Source organism: Gallinula chloropus (assembly GCF_964237585.1).
Source record: "Gallinula chloropus genome assembly, chromosome: 15".
NCBI classification, from domain to species: Eukaryota; Metazoa; Chordata; class Aves; order Gruiformes; family Rallidae; genus Gallinula; species Gallinula chloropus.
The window spans coordinates 18,401,232-18,419,115 of NC_140100.1; positions in this window are offsets into that span (position 1 = coordinate 18,401,232).

Sequence of the window (17,884 nt, forward strand, 5' to 3'; positions counted from 1 at the left end):
TTCAATGCCCAACCCTAATGGCCAGCCTTACAGCCCCCAGTTTTCATCCAAGCAAATTTCTTCCCTGAAAACTGCATAAAAACTGCAGGATTTATCCCCCCCCTCGAAATTCGGAACTTGCACTGCCTCCTCATTAGCAGTAGGGTATAATAGCAGCTGTGGTACATTTGCCATTTTCTAGGTGAATACTATTTAAATGTATAAAAGCTTCTGGTACTTGATTGTTCAGCAGCAGAAAGCGAATGGATGTCAAGTCCTTTGCTCACAACTGTATTGGCTAATGCTGCCCGCAGGGGGTGAGACTCTTTCTAAAACCTGAAGTGTTTATGGCTGATTTGAGTGAAAGTGATTTGCTCAAAACCCTCCCTTGTAGTTAGCAGTTTTAGCATTAAAGGACTGGCCCTGCTCTTTACAAAGGATCCGATTTCAATTCTCTTACCAGCATTTTCTTCCAGAAAAGTGTGGAAAGGAGAAAGAGTGCAAGGAGCAGTGTCACAGATGTAGTGAGTCCTGCCTTAGCAGTAGGGTGACCCCACAGCTTCCTCACCCTGCCCTCTGGGATCTGTGCTTACAAAGTGCCACTCAAAGAAAAAGAGTTTGGGATCTGAGTTGGGACCATAGCTGCTGGCTGTATCCCTCCCCAGGGTGCTGGCATTCCTCAGGCTTGTGCTTAGGAGGTATCACTAGGACAATCTTGATTATTGGGGCACATTCACAGGTCTTTTCTTGCATGCTTATTCTTATAAACCAGGCTCCAGGTTACAGTGTGCTAATCAAACCTCACATAAACCAGGACTTGCAAGAGTTTTGTTCAACCAAAGCAGATGTATGGAAATCCTAAAGGAGATGTGTAATTTTAAATGGATGATAAATTATGACTTTCCTGTGAATTTGACTATGCAGAACTGCCTGCATGTTGGTTTTGGGCCCTATCAAAAAGGTCATGTGATTGCGGGTCTGCAGCTGAGCTACTGCCATAGTATAACAATAGAATAGAACAGAAGGAATAGACATTTCAGTGGGAAGAGACCTCCAATGACCACCTAGTCCAACTGCCTGACCAAAAGTTAAATCCTGTTACTAAGGGTATTGTCCAAATGTCTCTTAAACACTGACAGGCACCGGGCGTCGACCACCTCTCCAGGAAGCCTGTTTCAGGGTTTGCCATGTATAGTGAGGCAGCTGGGGGGTCTTCCAAGCAATGTCTAGGAGTAAAGATCCCAAGGAATGCATGAAATTCATGAGCCAGCAGTGGCTCTTGCAGCTCAGAAGGCCAATGGCATCCTGGGCTCAATGGTGTGATGGCTCTGTGTATGTGTGCAAACGTGTGTGTGTCTGTGTGTGTGTGTGTGTGTATAAGCACTTATATGTGTGTGTATATAAGCACAGTTCAGCGTGCTAATATATATTTCTTCTGAAATGATGTTCAAACAGTCAAAGTAGAGACAGATGTATTGAAAATATAAACGCAGGGCTTAATAAATATTTTATCATCAAATATTTCAAAAATGTCATCTTTAAAAACATGAAAATTCAGCCTCAGGAGGACCAAAATATTTAATCACTCTCAAGAAATTCTTAAAAAAGGGAATTTCTTTCTATCAGATTCCTTCTAAATAGAAGAATGAATTTTCAGGTGCTGTGAGCTATATTTATTTTAATCAAAATCAGTCACTCAGTTAAAGGAGATAGAATAATCAGTGAGGTCATTATTAAGTGAGATAACAACTTCTGAATGAATGCTCTCATTAATCTAATTATAAAATGGAATATTCTCTTACTAATCAGGCTGTTAATTGAATCACTGAAAATGCAAGGCTGTAATCACAGTTATTTGAACCACACCAGGCTCCCAACACCAATGCTGTGGGAAAGGAGGACGAGCCACGTTCCTCGCGGCCATGTGGGGACAGCTGCCCCCCTGTGCAGGTGCACACCAGTGATGCAGGGACCAGACAGTGGAACGTTACCCCCAGCTCATCTTCACAGAGCTGAAAACCACTGAAAAGTTGTCTGAAAACCCAATAATGATGAAATCTGCACGTGGCAGCACTCTGTTCCTTGGGCAAGGTCTGTGTTTAGGGGATGCCCACCAGGTGAGGCCGATGGTTCCTTCTGTATCTCTGCCTCATGCTTTACTTCCACTTGTTGCCACATGCCTTGGACATGAAGCAAGACCCCATGAGTGTTCCCAAGCACCAAGGATCACCAGGACCTCCAGCAAGCCTCATATCTGCTCTGCAGAGGAGGGTTCATGGCTGGGGATGTTGGAGGCAGCACGTTCAGCTGGGTGCAGATGGGTGAGGAGAGCTCTGAACAGCCATCAGGACTGCTTCTCTCTGCAAAGCCTGATTCACAGCCAGGGCTCCTGCCACCCCAGCTTCTGCTTAACACCTTTATATTATACCTGGGCATAATATACCTGACATACTATACCTGACTTTATATTATACTGGGGTTTAATGTTATGAATTGAAGACCTTGGTGATCTTCATGCAGCACACCAGGCATGTCCAGATCCTGCAGTGCTCCAGCTCCACCTACCCCAGGATGATTTGCTTCCATTTTATGGCATCTTCCCATTTTCTGTGTCTGTTATGCATTGAATTAATTTCTCAGGGGGGTTTCAATTATCCAGGTAAACCGTCCCCTTGGCCTGCCCTCATCAGGGCATCAAACCCACCCTCCCCTGTCTTAGCAAGATCCACCCTGTCTGTCATTGTGAGAAAGCAGCAGAGGGGCCTGGAGACCACAGTGAGCAGAGGCTGGCAGGACAGCAGGGAGTGGGTTTCTCAGGGGGTCTGACCCCATGTCTCCTGCAGATCACAGGCAGTCTCCTTCACCAATTTTTCCTTCAAAGTTGGTGATGGCTGGTGATTTACCAGTGTCAGAAGTCCTGGTCCATGTAACACAAGGTTGAGGGTGCACCAGTAAGAGCAAGCACAAACCCATGGGGTACTGACTTAGCATTGAGGCATATTGATCAGACATACTGAGTCTTCCACAACCTGAATTGCTAAAGGGACTTGTATTTCCAACTGCTAAGGGCAGGCTGGTCAATCATCTTGCAAAGTGCTGGCAAGTCTGGATTCTGAGGCTGCAAACAGCCAAGCTTTGTGGAAGTCTTTGTGTCTCAGCTCTAAAGCCTTCATCCAGCCTTGCACACAGGCATTGCTCCTCTTGGCAGCTCTGCTCTTTGCTGCTTGCAAGGCAGGACAGTTCGAAGCAGAAAATGCTGCCAGTGCATCTCACCCTAATCCAAGTCACCCAGTAACTCAACAGTGGTGGCTCTCTGAGCTTGCTCTGCTCAGGAGGGAGAGAATTCTGCATCTCTAACTGATGCCAGGTGAATGAGGAATGCTTGATTGTTTTAAAAGGTATACTAACAAAGATACACACTGGAGCTTGATGAAAAGCTAAAATGACAGACCCCTGAGTGAGCTTTGCAAACAGCATAACAGGCTTTTAAATATTTGAGAAGAAAGATACCATTGTACAAACGGTATAAAATCCCAGAATCCCAGGGGTTGGAAGGGACCTGGAGAGCTCATGGGGTCCAACCCCCTGCCAAAGCAGCTCCCAGCTCATATTGCACAGGGCGGCGTCCAGACGGGGCTGGAATCTCTCCAGAGATGGAGACTCCACAGCCCCTGGGCAGCCTGTCCCAGGGCTACCTCACCCTCACTGGGGAAAAGTTCTTCCCCATGTTGCTGTGGAACTTCCTATGCTCTGACTTGCAGCCATTGCCCCTTGTCCTGTCCCCACAGACACTGAAAAGGGGCTGCCCATTTTCCCCTGCATCCCATCCTTCAGATATTGATAAACATGAATAAGGTCCCCCCTTAGTCTTCTTTTCTCCAGGCTGAACAGCCCCAGCTTTCCTCACAGGGGAGATGCTCCAGGCCCTTCATCATCTCCATAGCCTCCTCTGGACTCTCTCCAGGAGATCCCTGTCTTTTTTTTTATCCCAGGGAGCCCAGCACTGGACACAACACAACTTCCCCACCTTCTTCTCACCCCACTATATCCCTCCCTTTTCTGCTCTCTCTTCCTCCACACCAGCTGTTTCCAGAAACAGAAAGGTACCAGCTCATCCACACTTCCTCTAAATGGCATTTGGCACCACAGCACTACCCTCAGAATGACATTTCCTTATCCTCATGTCCAGTCCGGCCCTCCAAAGCTCCAAGTCCTGCTTGATTTCTTTGCTTATTATCTTTCAGATATCAAACTAGCAGTGACATTTGCTCAAAAAGTAGTTTTCCAGTTTTCTTGAGATACTCCTATACTTCCTTCAGCCTCAAGCTAAAGAAGCCCTTGACTCTCAGCCTCTCCACACAAGAACCCTCACTGTATTTTAGCAAACTTTCTTGCCCTAATCTCAGTTCCTCCCCGTTCCTTCAGGCTGGGGAGCCCCACACTGGGACTGACTGCTCCAGAAATGGCCACTCCAGTGCTGACTCCAGATGGAAAATAGTGTTATTGTCCGAGTGGCCACCCTCCTCCCAGTGAAGCCCAATTTGCCCATGGCCAGATTCCTGTTCAGCACCATTGCTGCTATGCTATGCCTCTGCCCTGAGGACACTCTGCCACCAGTCACACCTGAGCCTTCCCTCATGTACAGCTATTACAGTTTTACAGTAGTCACTCATGACGTTGTAAGGTATGGGAGATGCCTTTGGCAGTTGTGATCATGTGTCCTGGTAGTGTCCCCTCCTTATTTTTCATTTTCTCCCAGCCTACTTGCTGCATGAGAAGCAGGAAAGCCCTTGATGCTGTGCAAGCACTCTTCAGCCAATAGCCAAACCATCCGGGGAACTGCAGGTCTGTCAGTCACGGCGAAGACCATGGGAAGGGGTCATCTTGGAAGCCATCACGTAGCACATGTATGATGGCCAGGGGATCATGCCTAATTAACATGGGTTTACCAAGGGTAACTCCTGTCAAACTAACCTGACTGACTTCTATGACAAGGTGAACCGCTTAATGGACAAGAGGAAGGCTGTGGATGAGTCTACCTGGACTTCAGGAAAGCCTTTGACACAGTTTCTCACAGCATTCTGACTGAGAAACTGGCTGCCACTGGCCTGGACAGGTGGATCCTCAGCTGGGTTCAAAACTGGCTGGGCAGACAGAGCCAAAGGGTGGTGGTGAATGGAACCAAATCCAGCTGAGGCTGGTCACGGGTGGCACCCCCAGGGCTCAGTCCTGGGTCCAGTTCTGTTCAGCATCTTCATCAATGACCTGGATGAAGGGATTGGATGCTCCCTCAGTGAGTTTGCAGATGACACTGAGCTGGGAGGAAGTGTTGATCTGCCTGAGGGTAGGGAGGCTCTTCAGAGGGAGCTGCACACTCTGGACTGATGGGCTGAGACCAACGGGATGAAGTTTCACAAGGCCAAGTGCAGAGTGCTGCACATGGGACAGAACAACCCCCTGCAGCACTACAGGCTTGGGGGAGACTGGCTGGAGAGCTGTCAGGCAGAGAAGGACCTGGGGGTGTTGGGTGGCTGCAGGCTGAATATGAGCCAGCAGTGTGCCCGGGCAGCCAAGAAGGCCAATGGCATCCTGGCTTGTATCAAAAACAGTGTGGCCAGTAGGTCTGGGGAGGCGACTGTGCCCCTGTACTCGGCATTGGTTAGGCCACACCTTGAGTACTGTGTCCAGTTCTGTGCTCCTCACCATCAGAAGGACATTGAGGTTCTTGAGCAAGTGCAGAGAAGGGCAACCAGGCTGGGGAAGGGGCTAAAGGGCAAATCCTATGAGGGGCGGCTGAGGGAGCTGGGGATGTTTAGCCTGGAGAAGAGGAGGCTGAAAGGAGACCTTATTACCACCTACAAACACCTGAAGGGAGGTTGTGGAGAGGTGGGTGGTGGTCTCTTCAGCCAGGTGACAGGAGTTAGAACAAGGGGAAATGGCATGAAGCTGGGCCAGGGCAGGGTTAGATTGGATATCAGAAAAAAAAAAATTACTGAAGGAGTTGTCAGGGCTGGAACAGGCTGCCCAGGGAGGGGGTTGAGTCACCTTCCCTGAATGTGCTCAAAAAAAGGGTAGATGAGGTACTTAGGGATATGGTTTAGCTTAGGATGGGAATGGTTGGACTTGATGAACTTCAAAGGTATCTTCCAACCTTGTGATTCTGTGATTCTGTGAAAAACCTTGCCAAATACACCAAATACACCCTCCCACCAGGTATTGATAAGCACTTATAGGGTCCCTGTGAGCCTTCTCTTCCCCAACCCAAACTATTGGAACCCTCTCAGATTAATGGAAAATGCTTGTGTGTCTTCATTGTCTTTGTCTCCCTTCTCTGGACTCACTCCAGTACACCCATGTCTTTCTTGTACTAAGGAGCTGTCCTGGTTCCAGCCAGGCCAGAGTTCACCTCCACAGGCACCCAGCACAGGTGAGCTGAGCTAGCCTGGGCTGTTTTGGACATTCTGTCAGTTGTCAGCATACCTCATTTTCCACTTTTCTAGTCCATACTCAGCTTGTCTATTTCCTTGGTTACAGGAGACAGATGCACTTTTGTGTTCTTCTTCAAGACAGGAGGGACAGTTGCTTATTTTCAGTCCTTGGGAACCTCTCCCAGTCACCAGGACCTTTCAAGGATGAATTCAAACAGCATTACAATGAGGTTAGACAGCCCCCTTAGTGCTCATGAGTTGATCCCCTCAGGTCCCATTGGCTTATGCATGTCCACTCTTTTTAACATAGTCCCTAACCTGTGCTTCCTGCACCAAGGTTTAAGTCTTCCTTAGCACAGGCTTTCCCTTTTGTCTTGGGAGTATTGGATTCCTGGAAGGATGTCTCACCAATAAAGACAGACTTGAAGAAGCCTTTGAGTACCCTGGCCCTTCTTGAGCCCTTTGCCACCTGAATCCATCTAGCAGCAGGCCCATATTTTCCTTAGCCACCCCCTTGCTGCTGGCATCATTGTCAAAACCTTTATTGATGCTCTTTATGTGCAGATTAAATTTCCAGGCTGAATCTGAGGGGGACCTTGGCATTCCTGAAATTTCTGGATTCAGGAGGTTATTGGTGCCCTCCAAAATTTTCTGTCCTACTGTGCTGCCTCCAGGCTGATATCCAAGTGCCTGAAGTCCAAAATGATGGCCAAGGCCTGAGAATGTGAAACCTTCCTCAGTTGTTTGAAGAAGTCTTATTGGCTTCCTCTTCCTAACAAGGCTGCTCCATAGCAGACAGCAACCTCAACATCACCTGTTAGACAGATGTCCATTAATCCTGACACATCAGCTCTCACCTAGCAGGTCATAGAGATCTTCTCAAGGATGCTTGAGGATGACTTCTGAAACATCATCATCTGGTGATGGCATAGATGATCTTTCCAATTCCCTTCCAACTCCTAACATTCTGTGATTCTATGATTCTGGGATTCCTACCCAAGGGAATGATCCAAAAAGCTCCTGACATAATTTTCAGGCTCTACCAGTGTCCACCTTAGAAACTGCTAAATGCCCAGCTGCAGTTCCAAAACAAAAGGTTTGAGCGTTCAAAGATGTTCCTTGCCTGAAACCTCCCCAGTAGGCTGCTAGCAGCCCCAGTAACCTTTGGGTTGAGGGCTTTCATAGACAACAGAATGGTCTAAAAATTGCCTGATGTCCTTTTCCAGCTTCAACAGTCTTTAGTTTGGAAAGCGGTAAAAATCCAGCTATAGGTCCCAAAGAAAAAGCTTGAGGTGTGAAAGATGTTCCTGGCCTTATATCTGCCTAGGTAGCTCACTAGCAGCCCTAGTAACCCTGGGGTCAAGGCTTTCCTGAGAAAGGGAACTGTCCTAACAATGCTTGGTGACACTTCTGGGCTCGACCAGCCTTCCAACTGCTAAATAAAAAGCAAGAGATCCTTAACAAAAGCTGTGATGGATGACAGATGTTCCTAGATGTTCCTAGCCAGAAACCTTCCTAGGTAGCCCACTAGCAGCCCCAGTAGCCTTGGGGATCAGGGCTTTCACAGACAATGGAATGGTCCTAACATGTCTGACATCACTTTCAGGCACTTCCAATGTCCGCCTTTGAAACTTCTAAACATCCAGCAATAAATCTGCCCCCAGAAAATCAAGGGCTGAAAGACATTCCTGCCCTGAAACCTCACCAAGAAGCCCACTGGCAGCCCCAGTAACATGGGGGTCAGGGCTTTTGTAGCCATGGGAGTGGATGCAACTTTGCCTGACATAATTTTCTAGCTTTAACAGTGTCTAACTTCAAAACTCCTGAATGTCCAGCAATAGCTCCCAACCAAAAGCCCTGAGGGATGAAAGATGTTCCTGGCCAGAAACCGCCCCAGGTAGCACACTGGCAGCCCCAGTAACATTGGGCCTCAGGGCTTTCCTTGCAGGAGGTACTTATAAAATTACCTGACAACATTTTCAGACCAGTGTCCAACTTCAAACATACTAAATACAGGGTAATGGCACACAATAGTCTACTGGCCTCCACCTTAAAAACAGATAAATGTCCAGCAATAACTCCCAAGCAAAAGGTGCAAGGGATGAACGATGTTCCTGTCCTGAAACCTCCCCAGGGAGCAGATGGGAAGCTGCAGTAATCTTGGGGATCAGGGGTTTTATAGCCACAGGAACGATCCTAATATTGCTTGACAAAATTTTCAGGCTCTACCAGGATCCACCTACAAACTTATTAAACGTATTGTCATAGCTCCCGAAAAAAAGGTGTTCCTGGCATGAAACCTCTGCAGGTAGCAGAGGTTTTGGAACTGTAGCTGGGCATTTAGCAGTTTCTAAGGTGGACACTGGTAGAGCCTGAAAATTATGTCAGGAGCTTTTTGGATCATTCCCTTGGGTAGGAATCCCAGAATCATAGAATCACAGAATGTTAGGAGTTGGAAGGGAATTGGAAAGATCATCTATGCCATCACCAGATGATGATGTTTCAGAAGGCATCCTCAAGCATCCTTGAGAAGATCTCTATGACCTGCTAGGTGAGAGCTGATGTGTCAGGATTAATGGACATCTGTCTAACAGGTGATGTTGAGGTTGCTGTCTGCTATGGAGCAGCCTTGTTAGGAAGAGGAAGCCAATAAGACTTCTTCAAACAACTGAGGAAGGTTTCACATTCTCAGGCCTTGGCCATCATTTTGGACTTCAGGCACTTGGATATCAGCCTGGAGGCAGCACAGTAGCAACTCCCAAGCATCCCTTGGAGACATGGTGGGGTTGGGGAGGTGTAGAGGAAGGTCATCTAAGCAGTGTGGGAACTCAGGGAGACAGCTGTCATGAGCTTTCCACACCTGCTTAGGAGATCCTCTGGTTCCCTATCAATTGGAGAAAGCTCCTGTCACTTCTGTAAATTGAAAAACTAAAAAGCCTGAAAATACTAAATCCTCCTTTTTTTTAAATTAAGTGCTCATTGAAATCTTCCACTTTAATTAGAGTCCTGAAACTTCTCCAATTAGCTGTACAAGTCTTGAAACCCTGAAGAAAATGATGGGAAGACACATAGCTCGTTAGGTCTTTTTCAATTTTAATGACTCCGTGGTGTATTTGGTGCTGATTCCATAAACTGCAGATCCTGTGAGGAGATCGAAGCAGTCTCTCCAAGAGTTAAGGTCATGAGAAAAAGCTCAATTGTTAATTAAAGTGTTAATTGGCTCCACTGAGGCCAATTACTGACAAAGCCTGCCCATGGATGTGTAGAGCAGAAAATTGAACTCTGTGATTAAAGGTAGACTGAGGCAGTGTGCAGGTGGATCTGATGCTGAGTAAAGCCTTGATGTATTTTATCAAGCAGAAGAGCCAGCCCCACAGAAGTCGGATTCTGCCCCCCACACTGCCTCAGGGCCCCTTCTGGGCCAGTGTCACATGGGGTGTGTGATGCAGAGTGTGGTACAAGAGTAGCACAGCTCCCAGCATCCTGAGGGGGTGCAAGGAATCAGTGAGGTCCCAGTTCCATGAGAGTAGTATGTGTGGTGGTTTAGGCCTGGCTGGAGGCCAGATGCCCACCAAAGTCAGTCTATCACTCCCCTTCTTAGTTGGACAGGGGAGAAAATATATATTGAGAGGCTCAGGAGTCAAGATAAGCACAGGGAGAGATCATCCTGTAATCAATGACATGGGCAAAACAGACTCGGGAAAGAAAAGTCTCTCATTTATTACACTGCACTACACAGACAGTGACACCAGAGTCGGATAATGAGAAGTGTGACCAGATCTTAAAGCACCTTCCCCCATCCCTCCCTTCTTAGCAGACTTCACTTTAGTCAGGATTTTGCTCCCTTCTCCAGTGGCAAATGCAGCTGCTTGTGTTTTTCTTTCTCCTGTATGTGATTCCCAGAGGTGCTGTGACCATCGCCAATTGGCTCGGCCTTGGTCACAGCAACTCTGGCCTTGAATCGGATGGTGTTTACTCTTCGGGGCCTGCAGAGAGCTTCTGGTTGCTTCTTACAGCAGCCATTTTCTGCAGCCCCCATCCTCTCCCAGTACCCAGCTACTCAAAACTGCGACACTCCACCCCTCGCCTCTGTGAAACACATATATGAGAATTGTTCTTTAAATCCCCATCCCAACAGAAATTCTCTACAATTGTTACACTACCCAGCTCTGTTCAGTCTGTTCTGCTCATTCCCTCAGCCAATTAGTGTCCTTATCCCAAATTCCTCGAGCCCCACATTGGGCGCCAAAAAGGACTGTGGTGGTTTGACTCTGGCTAGAGGCCAAATGCCCACCCAAGCCACTCACTCACACCCCTTTTCAGCCAAAAAAGGAGAAAACATATATATTGGGAGGCTTAGGATTCAAGATAAGGACAGAGGGATCCCTTTCCAATTAGTGCAATGGGCAAAACAGGCTCAGCAACAACTACACACCCAGTGAACCAAAGTTGGGTAATAAGAAGCACATCCACCTCTTAAAGCACCCTCCCCACAACCCTCCCTTCTTAGCAGACTTAAACTTCATTCACAATTTTACTCCCTTCTTCCCCCCTCAACATGGCACGGGGAGGGGCAGGGAATGGGGAGTGGGGTTCCAGAGGTTCCTCACAAGCTGCTTTCCTTCCCCAGATCTTAACACTTCTACTTCCCCCCCACCCCTCACCTCTTTGCACACTTCACTTTAATCATAAATTCTCTCCCTTCTTCCCCCCCATCACGGTGCAGGGAAGGGCAGGGAATGGGGAATGGGGGTTTTCAGTCCACTGCTCCTGAGTTGTCTTCCGTCTTAGCTGGGAAGGTGGAATCCCTTACACACCCCCTTCTCCTGTGGCACCGTGGGGGCCCACCCATGGAGAGTCCTCCACAGACTTCTGCAGCGTGAGTCCTCTCTATCACGGAGTCCTCTTGCAGAAGCCATCTAAGCAGCACAGCTACGGAAAAATGATGACACCAGGGTGCTGGGCAACTGAGGGCACAGGAAACCAGCGTCCTGGAAAATCAGTACCCCGGAAACCAGTGGCCCAGGAAACCAGGGACCAAGAAACCAGGAGCTCATGGAAACCTTGGTGCCGGGAAACCAGGGTCCTGTAAATTCAGTGACCTGGGAAACCAGAAGTGTCGGAAAAACGGGTCCTGAGGAACTGGGGACACGAGATACCAGGGTGATGTGAAACTAGGGGTACAGGACACCAATGAAGCAGGAAGTTGGGATCGTGGGAAACTTTGGGCGTGGGAAGTCTGGTTGCAGGTAAACCAGGGTGCCAGGAAACTCAGGGCACAGGAAACTGGAGTGGGGAGACTTCAGTGTGCTGTGAACCCAGGGATTGGAAAACTGGGTTTGCAAGAAACCAGGGTGCCTGGAAACCAGCATACAGGGAAACTGGGAGTGCAGGGAACTGGCATTCTGAAAAATCAGTGCCCCAGGAAATGAGTGGCCCAGGAGATCAGAGTCCAAGAAATCAGGGGATCGCAAAAAACAGGGTGCTGGGAAACTGGGGTCCTGTGAATTCAGTGTCTTGGGAAACAGGGGGTGCAAGAAACCAGTGACACAGGAACATGGGGGAGTGGGAAACTAGGGACACAGGAAACCGGGGTGCTGAGAAACTAGCGTGAATGGAAAAAAGGGGTGTGGGAGACTGGGGGCGTGGGAAACCAGTGACATGGGAACAGGGGCACAGGAAACCCAGAGCGCGGGAATCCAGGCTTTGGGGAAAATGGGGGCGCAGTAAGCAGGCATCCTGAGAAAACAGTGCCCCTGATAACCAGTGGCCCAGGAAACCAAGGCCCAAGAAACCAGGGGCTCATGGAAAGCGGGGTGCTGGGAAACTGGGGTGCCAGGCAACTGGGGGCCCAGGAAACCAGCATCCTGGAAAATCAGTGCCACGGGAAAACAGTGGTCCGGTAAACCACAGCCAGAGAAACAAGGGGCTCATGGAAACCGGGGTGCTAGGAAAAAGGGGTCCTGTAAATTCAGTGACCTGGGAAACAAGGTGCGTGGGAAACCAGGGTGCTGGGAAACCAGTGGTGCAGGAATCTAGGGGCGTGGGAAACAAGGGCCTTGGGAAACTGGGTTGCCGGGAATCCGGAGTGCTAGGCAACTGGGGGCACAGGAAACCAGGCTGCCAGGAAACCGGTGTGCCAGGAAACTGGTGGTATGGGAAACCAGGTTGAAGAGACCCCGGTGTGCTGGGAAACCAGGGTGCTGGCAAACAGGGTGCACAGTAAACCGGGGTTGGGGGAAACCAGCATTCCAGGCTACTGGGGTTGGGGGAAAGGGGCATCCTGGAAAATCAGTGTCCCAGGAAACCAGCGGCCCAGGAAACCAGGACCCAAAATACCGAGTGCTCATGGAATCTGGGGTGCTGGGAAAACAGTGTGAATGGAAAAAATGGGTGCAGGCAACTAGGGGTGTAAGAAACCAGTGGCACGGGAAGCTGGGGGTGGAGGGGGGGCGTGCGGCGCATGAAAACGGGAGCGCTTGAAACCAGGATGCTGGGCAAATGGGGGAGCAGCAAACAGGCATCCTGGAAAATCAGTGCCTCAGGAAACCAGCCGCTGAGGAAAAAGGGACCCAAGAAACCAGAGGCTCGTGGATACCGGGGTGCTGGGGATACCAGGGTCCTGTAAATTCAGTGACACGGGAAGCCAGGGGGGTGGGAAATCTGGGGTTTGGGAAACTGGGGGCATGAGAAACCAGAGTGATGGAAAACTAGGGGTACAGGAAACCGGGATGCCAGGAAACTGGGGGCGTGGGAATGCAGGGTGGGGAGACAACAGTGTGTTGGGAAACTGGGGTGCTGGTAAACTGGGCGTGCAGAAAACCAGTGATGTGGGAAAATAGGGGTGCGGAAAACTGGGAGCATGGGAAACCGTGGTGCCCAGAAACCAGGGCACTAGGAAACTGGGGAGCCTTAAACTGGGCTGCTGAAAAAACAGGATACTGGGAAACTAGTGGCAATGGGAACAGAGCTGCCAGAAAACTGGGGTGCTAGGAAACCGGGGGCACAGGAACCAGCAACAGGGGCCACAAGAATCTGGGGTGCCTGGATACCAGGTTGCTCGGAAACTGAGGTGTCAGGAAACTGGGGGAGTGGGAAACCAGAGTGGGGAGACACCAGTGTGCCAGGAAACTGGGGTGCCAGCAAATGGGGCACGCAGGAAACCAGTGATGTGGGAAACTGGGGGTGCAGGAAAATGTGGTGCTGGGAAACCAGGGTGGCAGGCAACGGGTGGACCAGGAAACCGTCATCCTGGAAAAACACTGCCCTGGGAAACAAGTGGCCCAAAAAACCAGTGCCCTAGAAACCAGTGGTCGTGGAAACCAGGGTGCTAGGAAACCTGGATCCTGTAAATTCAGTGACGTGGGAAACCAGGGGTGTGGGAAACCTGGGTCCTGGGAGCGTGGGCATGAGAAGCCGTGGTGATGGGAAACTAATGGAGCAGGAAAACAGTGGTGCAGGAACCAGGGGGCGTGAGAAACTAAGTGCACAGGAAAATGAATTTCCAGGAAACTGGGGCTGCAGGAAACCAGGGTGTCAAGAGCCCAGTGTGCTAGAAACCTGTGGGTGTGAAAAAACAGAGTCCTGGGAAAACAGTGTTCCAGGAAACTGGGGGCACTGGAAACCTGGGTGGGGAGACACCAGTGTTCCAGGAACCCGGGCTGCCAGCAAAATGGGCACGTAGGAAATCAGGGTGACCAGAAACCGGTGTGCCAGGCAACTGGTGGTGCCAGGAAACCAGGGGCTCATGGAAACCGGGGTGCAGGGAAACCAGCGTGACTGGAAAAAAGAGGCATGGGAAACTGTGGACTTGGGAAACTAGTGGCACAGGAACAGGGTCCACAGGAAACTGGGAGCGTGGGAAACCGGGGTTCAGGGAAACTGGGGAGGCAGGAAACCGGCGTCCTGGAAAATCAGTACCCAGCAGCACAGGAAAGCAGGGCAAAAGAACCAGGTGTTGTGGAACCCGGGGTGCTAGGAAACCTGGGTCCTGTAAATTCAGTGACCTGGGAAACCAGGGGTGTGGGAAACCTGGGTCCTGAGAAACTGGGAGCGTGGGAAAGCAGTGGTGCGGGAACCTGGGGGCGTAGGAAACTAAGTATGTGGGAAAGTCGGGTGCCAGGAAAGCGGGGTGCCAGGAAACTGGTATGCCGGGGTATCAGGGTGCCCACAAAATGGGCACGCAGAAAACCTGAGTGCTGGGAAACCGGAGAGAGTACCAGGCAACTGGGGGCTCGGGAAACCGGTGTCCTGGAAAATCAGTGCCCTGGGAAACCAGGGGCATGGGAAAGCTGGGTCCTGAGTAATTTGTGGCATGAGAAACCAGGGTGCTGGGAAACTAAGGGTGTGGGAAACTGGAGTGAGTGGAAAAAAGGGGCGGGGAAACTGGGGGTGTGGGAAACCGGTAGCATAGGAACTGGGGAGCGCAGGAAACTGGGAACATGGTAAACCAGGGTGTCAGGAAACTGGAGGTGCAGGAAAATGGCATCCAGGAAAATCAGTGCCCCGGAGAACCAGTGGCCCAGGAAACCAGGGCCCAAGAAACCAGGGGCTCATGGTAACCAGGGTGCTGGCAAACCTGGGTCCTGTAGATTCAGTGACCTGGGAAAACAGTGACATGGGAAACCTGGGTCCCAGGAAACTGGGGGCATGAGAAACCAGGGTGATGGGACACGAGGGGCATGAGAAACCGGGTCATAATATGGACTGGGGTTAGCACATTCGTGATGCCAGCACAGTAGAAGAGTAATGTGTGCATCACCCTGGCGAATATTACAGGTCAGGATTCCATTTGTCTGGCTAGAGCATCACAGGACAACCTGTTTTCAGAGCTCAGTCTCATTGGTCTGCCTGTGGACACGTGGCCAAACCCCATGAAAGGGCCCAACCTGTGTGCAACCCCCCAGTCCTTCACGGACAATTGGGGCGGGGTTTTTTGCCCACTTGCCACAAGTGACAGAAGAACCCCAAGAGCTGGAATTGCTGGGAGCAGTGACAGTGGACACCTGTGTGAGGTTTAATTATAATTAGAATACAACTCAAACGGGACAAAATGTTAATGCTACTTTGTCAATTTATCAAAATGCTGCCACATGGTGTAATTATACCTCAAACAAGGTATCAAGGACTTTTAATGTTCCTGTTGCTTTACCTAGAGGGGTATTGCTGTCTGTGATCAAGGCTGGACTAATTGTTCTGGTAGTTATTGTAGTTGTGTTACTAATGTTGCCCTGAATTATCTCTCTGCTGCAAAGGGCCCTGCAGTGGATAATAAAGGTGATTTTTGTACCACAAATACAAAAAGGGGAGTTGTGGGGGACTATGACAGGCCTGTAGACCCCTTGGTTGAGAAGATAGAGCTGGGCCTTGAAGATATTACAGTGTACCCTTGAGAAAGAGGAAGTGTAGAGCATCCAGAGAAGTAAACCATTTTAAGGAATTTGCTGACCACAGATAAAGGAACCTGGCAAGAGATAAACCTTGTTAGTGAAGTTAAAAATGTCCACCAATCGCATGATAGCATCTGCCTGAGAGACCATGAGCAAAAGGACACGTGTAGTAGAAACAAATAAAAATGAGGATACAGAAATAAATTGGGTCCTTTTTGCTTGTGCACCAGGAGACCTCTTGTATGTGTCGTTTGTCCATCTCAACAGTGACAGGGTCCAACAAGGCCAAGTGCTGGGTCCTGCACTTTGGTCACAGTAACCCCAGGCAGTGCTACAGGCCTGGGGCAGAGTGGCTTTGGAGCTCCCTGGATAGAAGGACCTGGGGATGTTAGTGGACAAGAAGCTAAACACGAGCCAGCACTGTGCCCAGGTGGTCAAAAGGGCCCATAGCATCCTGACCTGTATCAGGAATAGTGTGACTAGCAGGAGTAGGGAAGGGATTTTTCCATTATACTCAGCTCTGGTAAGGCCACACCTCACCTACTGTGTCCAGTTTTGGGCCCCTCACTATGTGAAGGACATTGAGATGCTGGAGTGTGTCCAGAGAAGGGGAATGAAACTGGTGAAGGGTTTGGAGCACAAGTCCTGTGAGGAGCAGCTGAAAGAACTGAGGCATTTTAGCCTTAGGAAAAGGAGGCTGAGGGGGGACTTTATTGCTCTCTACTTTGACCTACAAGTGGGTGGAGAGAGGTGGGGGTTGGTTTCTTATCTCAACAAGCAATAGGATGAGAAAAAGCACCTGCTCAAGCAGGTGGAGGCACCTGAAGGAGGCTGTGACCACATAGGAAGCCTGTGCTGGAGCAGGTTTGCTGGCAGGGCTGTGAAGGACCCACCCTGGAGCAGTTGGTGATGATCTGAAGCCATGTGGGAAGGACTCATATTGGAGGGGTTCATGGAGGACTGTCTCCTGTGGGTGGGACCCAGTGCTGGAGAACAGGGAGACTGTGAGGAGTCCTCCCCTGAGGAGGAAGAAGTGGCCAAGACAATGTGTCATGAACAGACCCCAACACCCATTCCTTGTCCCCCCTGTGCTGCTTAATGGGAGGAAGGAGAGAAGTGGAGACTGAAGTGAACCCTGGAAAAACAGGGAGTGATATGGGAAGCCTTTTTTTTTTTTCTCACTGCTCTGCTCTCTTTGGATTGGGTGATGAATTAGATGGGTTTTGTTGAGAATAACTCAGAAAAGTAACTGCTTCTGCGTGATCTCTCCCTGTCCTTATATTGACTTGGTTGAAGAGGAAAATGTTCACGGGCATGTGGAGTTCTAGGCTACAATAATGATCCTCAAACTCTTGCCCAGAATGGTAGTGAGGTTGATTCCCAGGAAGAGGCAGAAGTGCAAGACCTGCAGCTCCCGTGTGTCTGCAAAGGCCAGGAGGAGGAACTGGCTAATGGAGCTGCTGTTGGAGCTCTCGTGCCACCAAGTGTGGAGACGTGTCCAAGGAGGAAAAGGCAGTGAGAAGTTCAGGAACTCCTCTTTGAGGAAAACCTCTTCCAATTCACATTGACTCTGTTGGACATTTGGACATTGAGCAGCTATTGGATATTTGCTGTCTCTGGGCATGGAACAGTGTTGCAGAAGGAAAAGAGAGAAGTTAGGAGAGGAAAACTGAAATGCTTGATTTGAATCACATACTCCCAGGTGTGCATTAGGAGCAGAAGCCGCTCCCATGAGCTACCAAAGAGTCATTCCTGGTCTTCAGTTTTTGGTATGGGAAAATGGGGGTGAACAACACTTACAAAAATTCTCAATCTGAAGAGAGACAGTGTCATGGGGAAGAGGATCTTGGCCTCCACCCCCAGTAATTCTCATGGGAGCTGGGACCAGCAGCTGCCTGGCAGAAGGTGCCTATTTTGTGCAAGAGGAGTCCCAGCTCCAGTGGCTTTGTGGCAGCCATAGGGCAGAGCTGGGTCCTCTTCTAGCCCCTGGGCTGCAAAGCAAGGATGAAGTGCCTGGAGTGACTTGGCTGACTCCCCTCCTTTCACACGGGGAAAGAGTCTCCTCCCTGTCCCTGCCTGAGGGCCTAT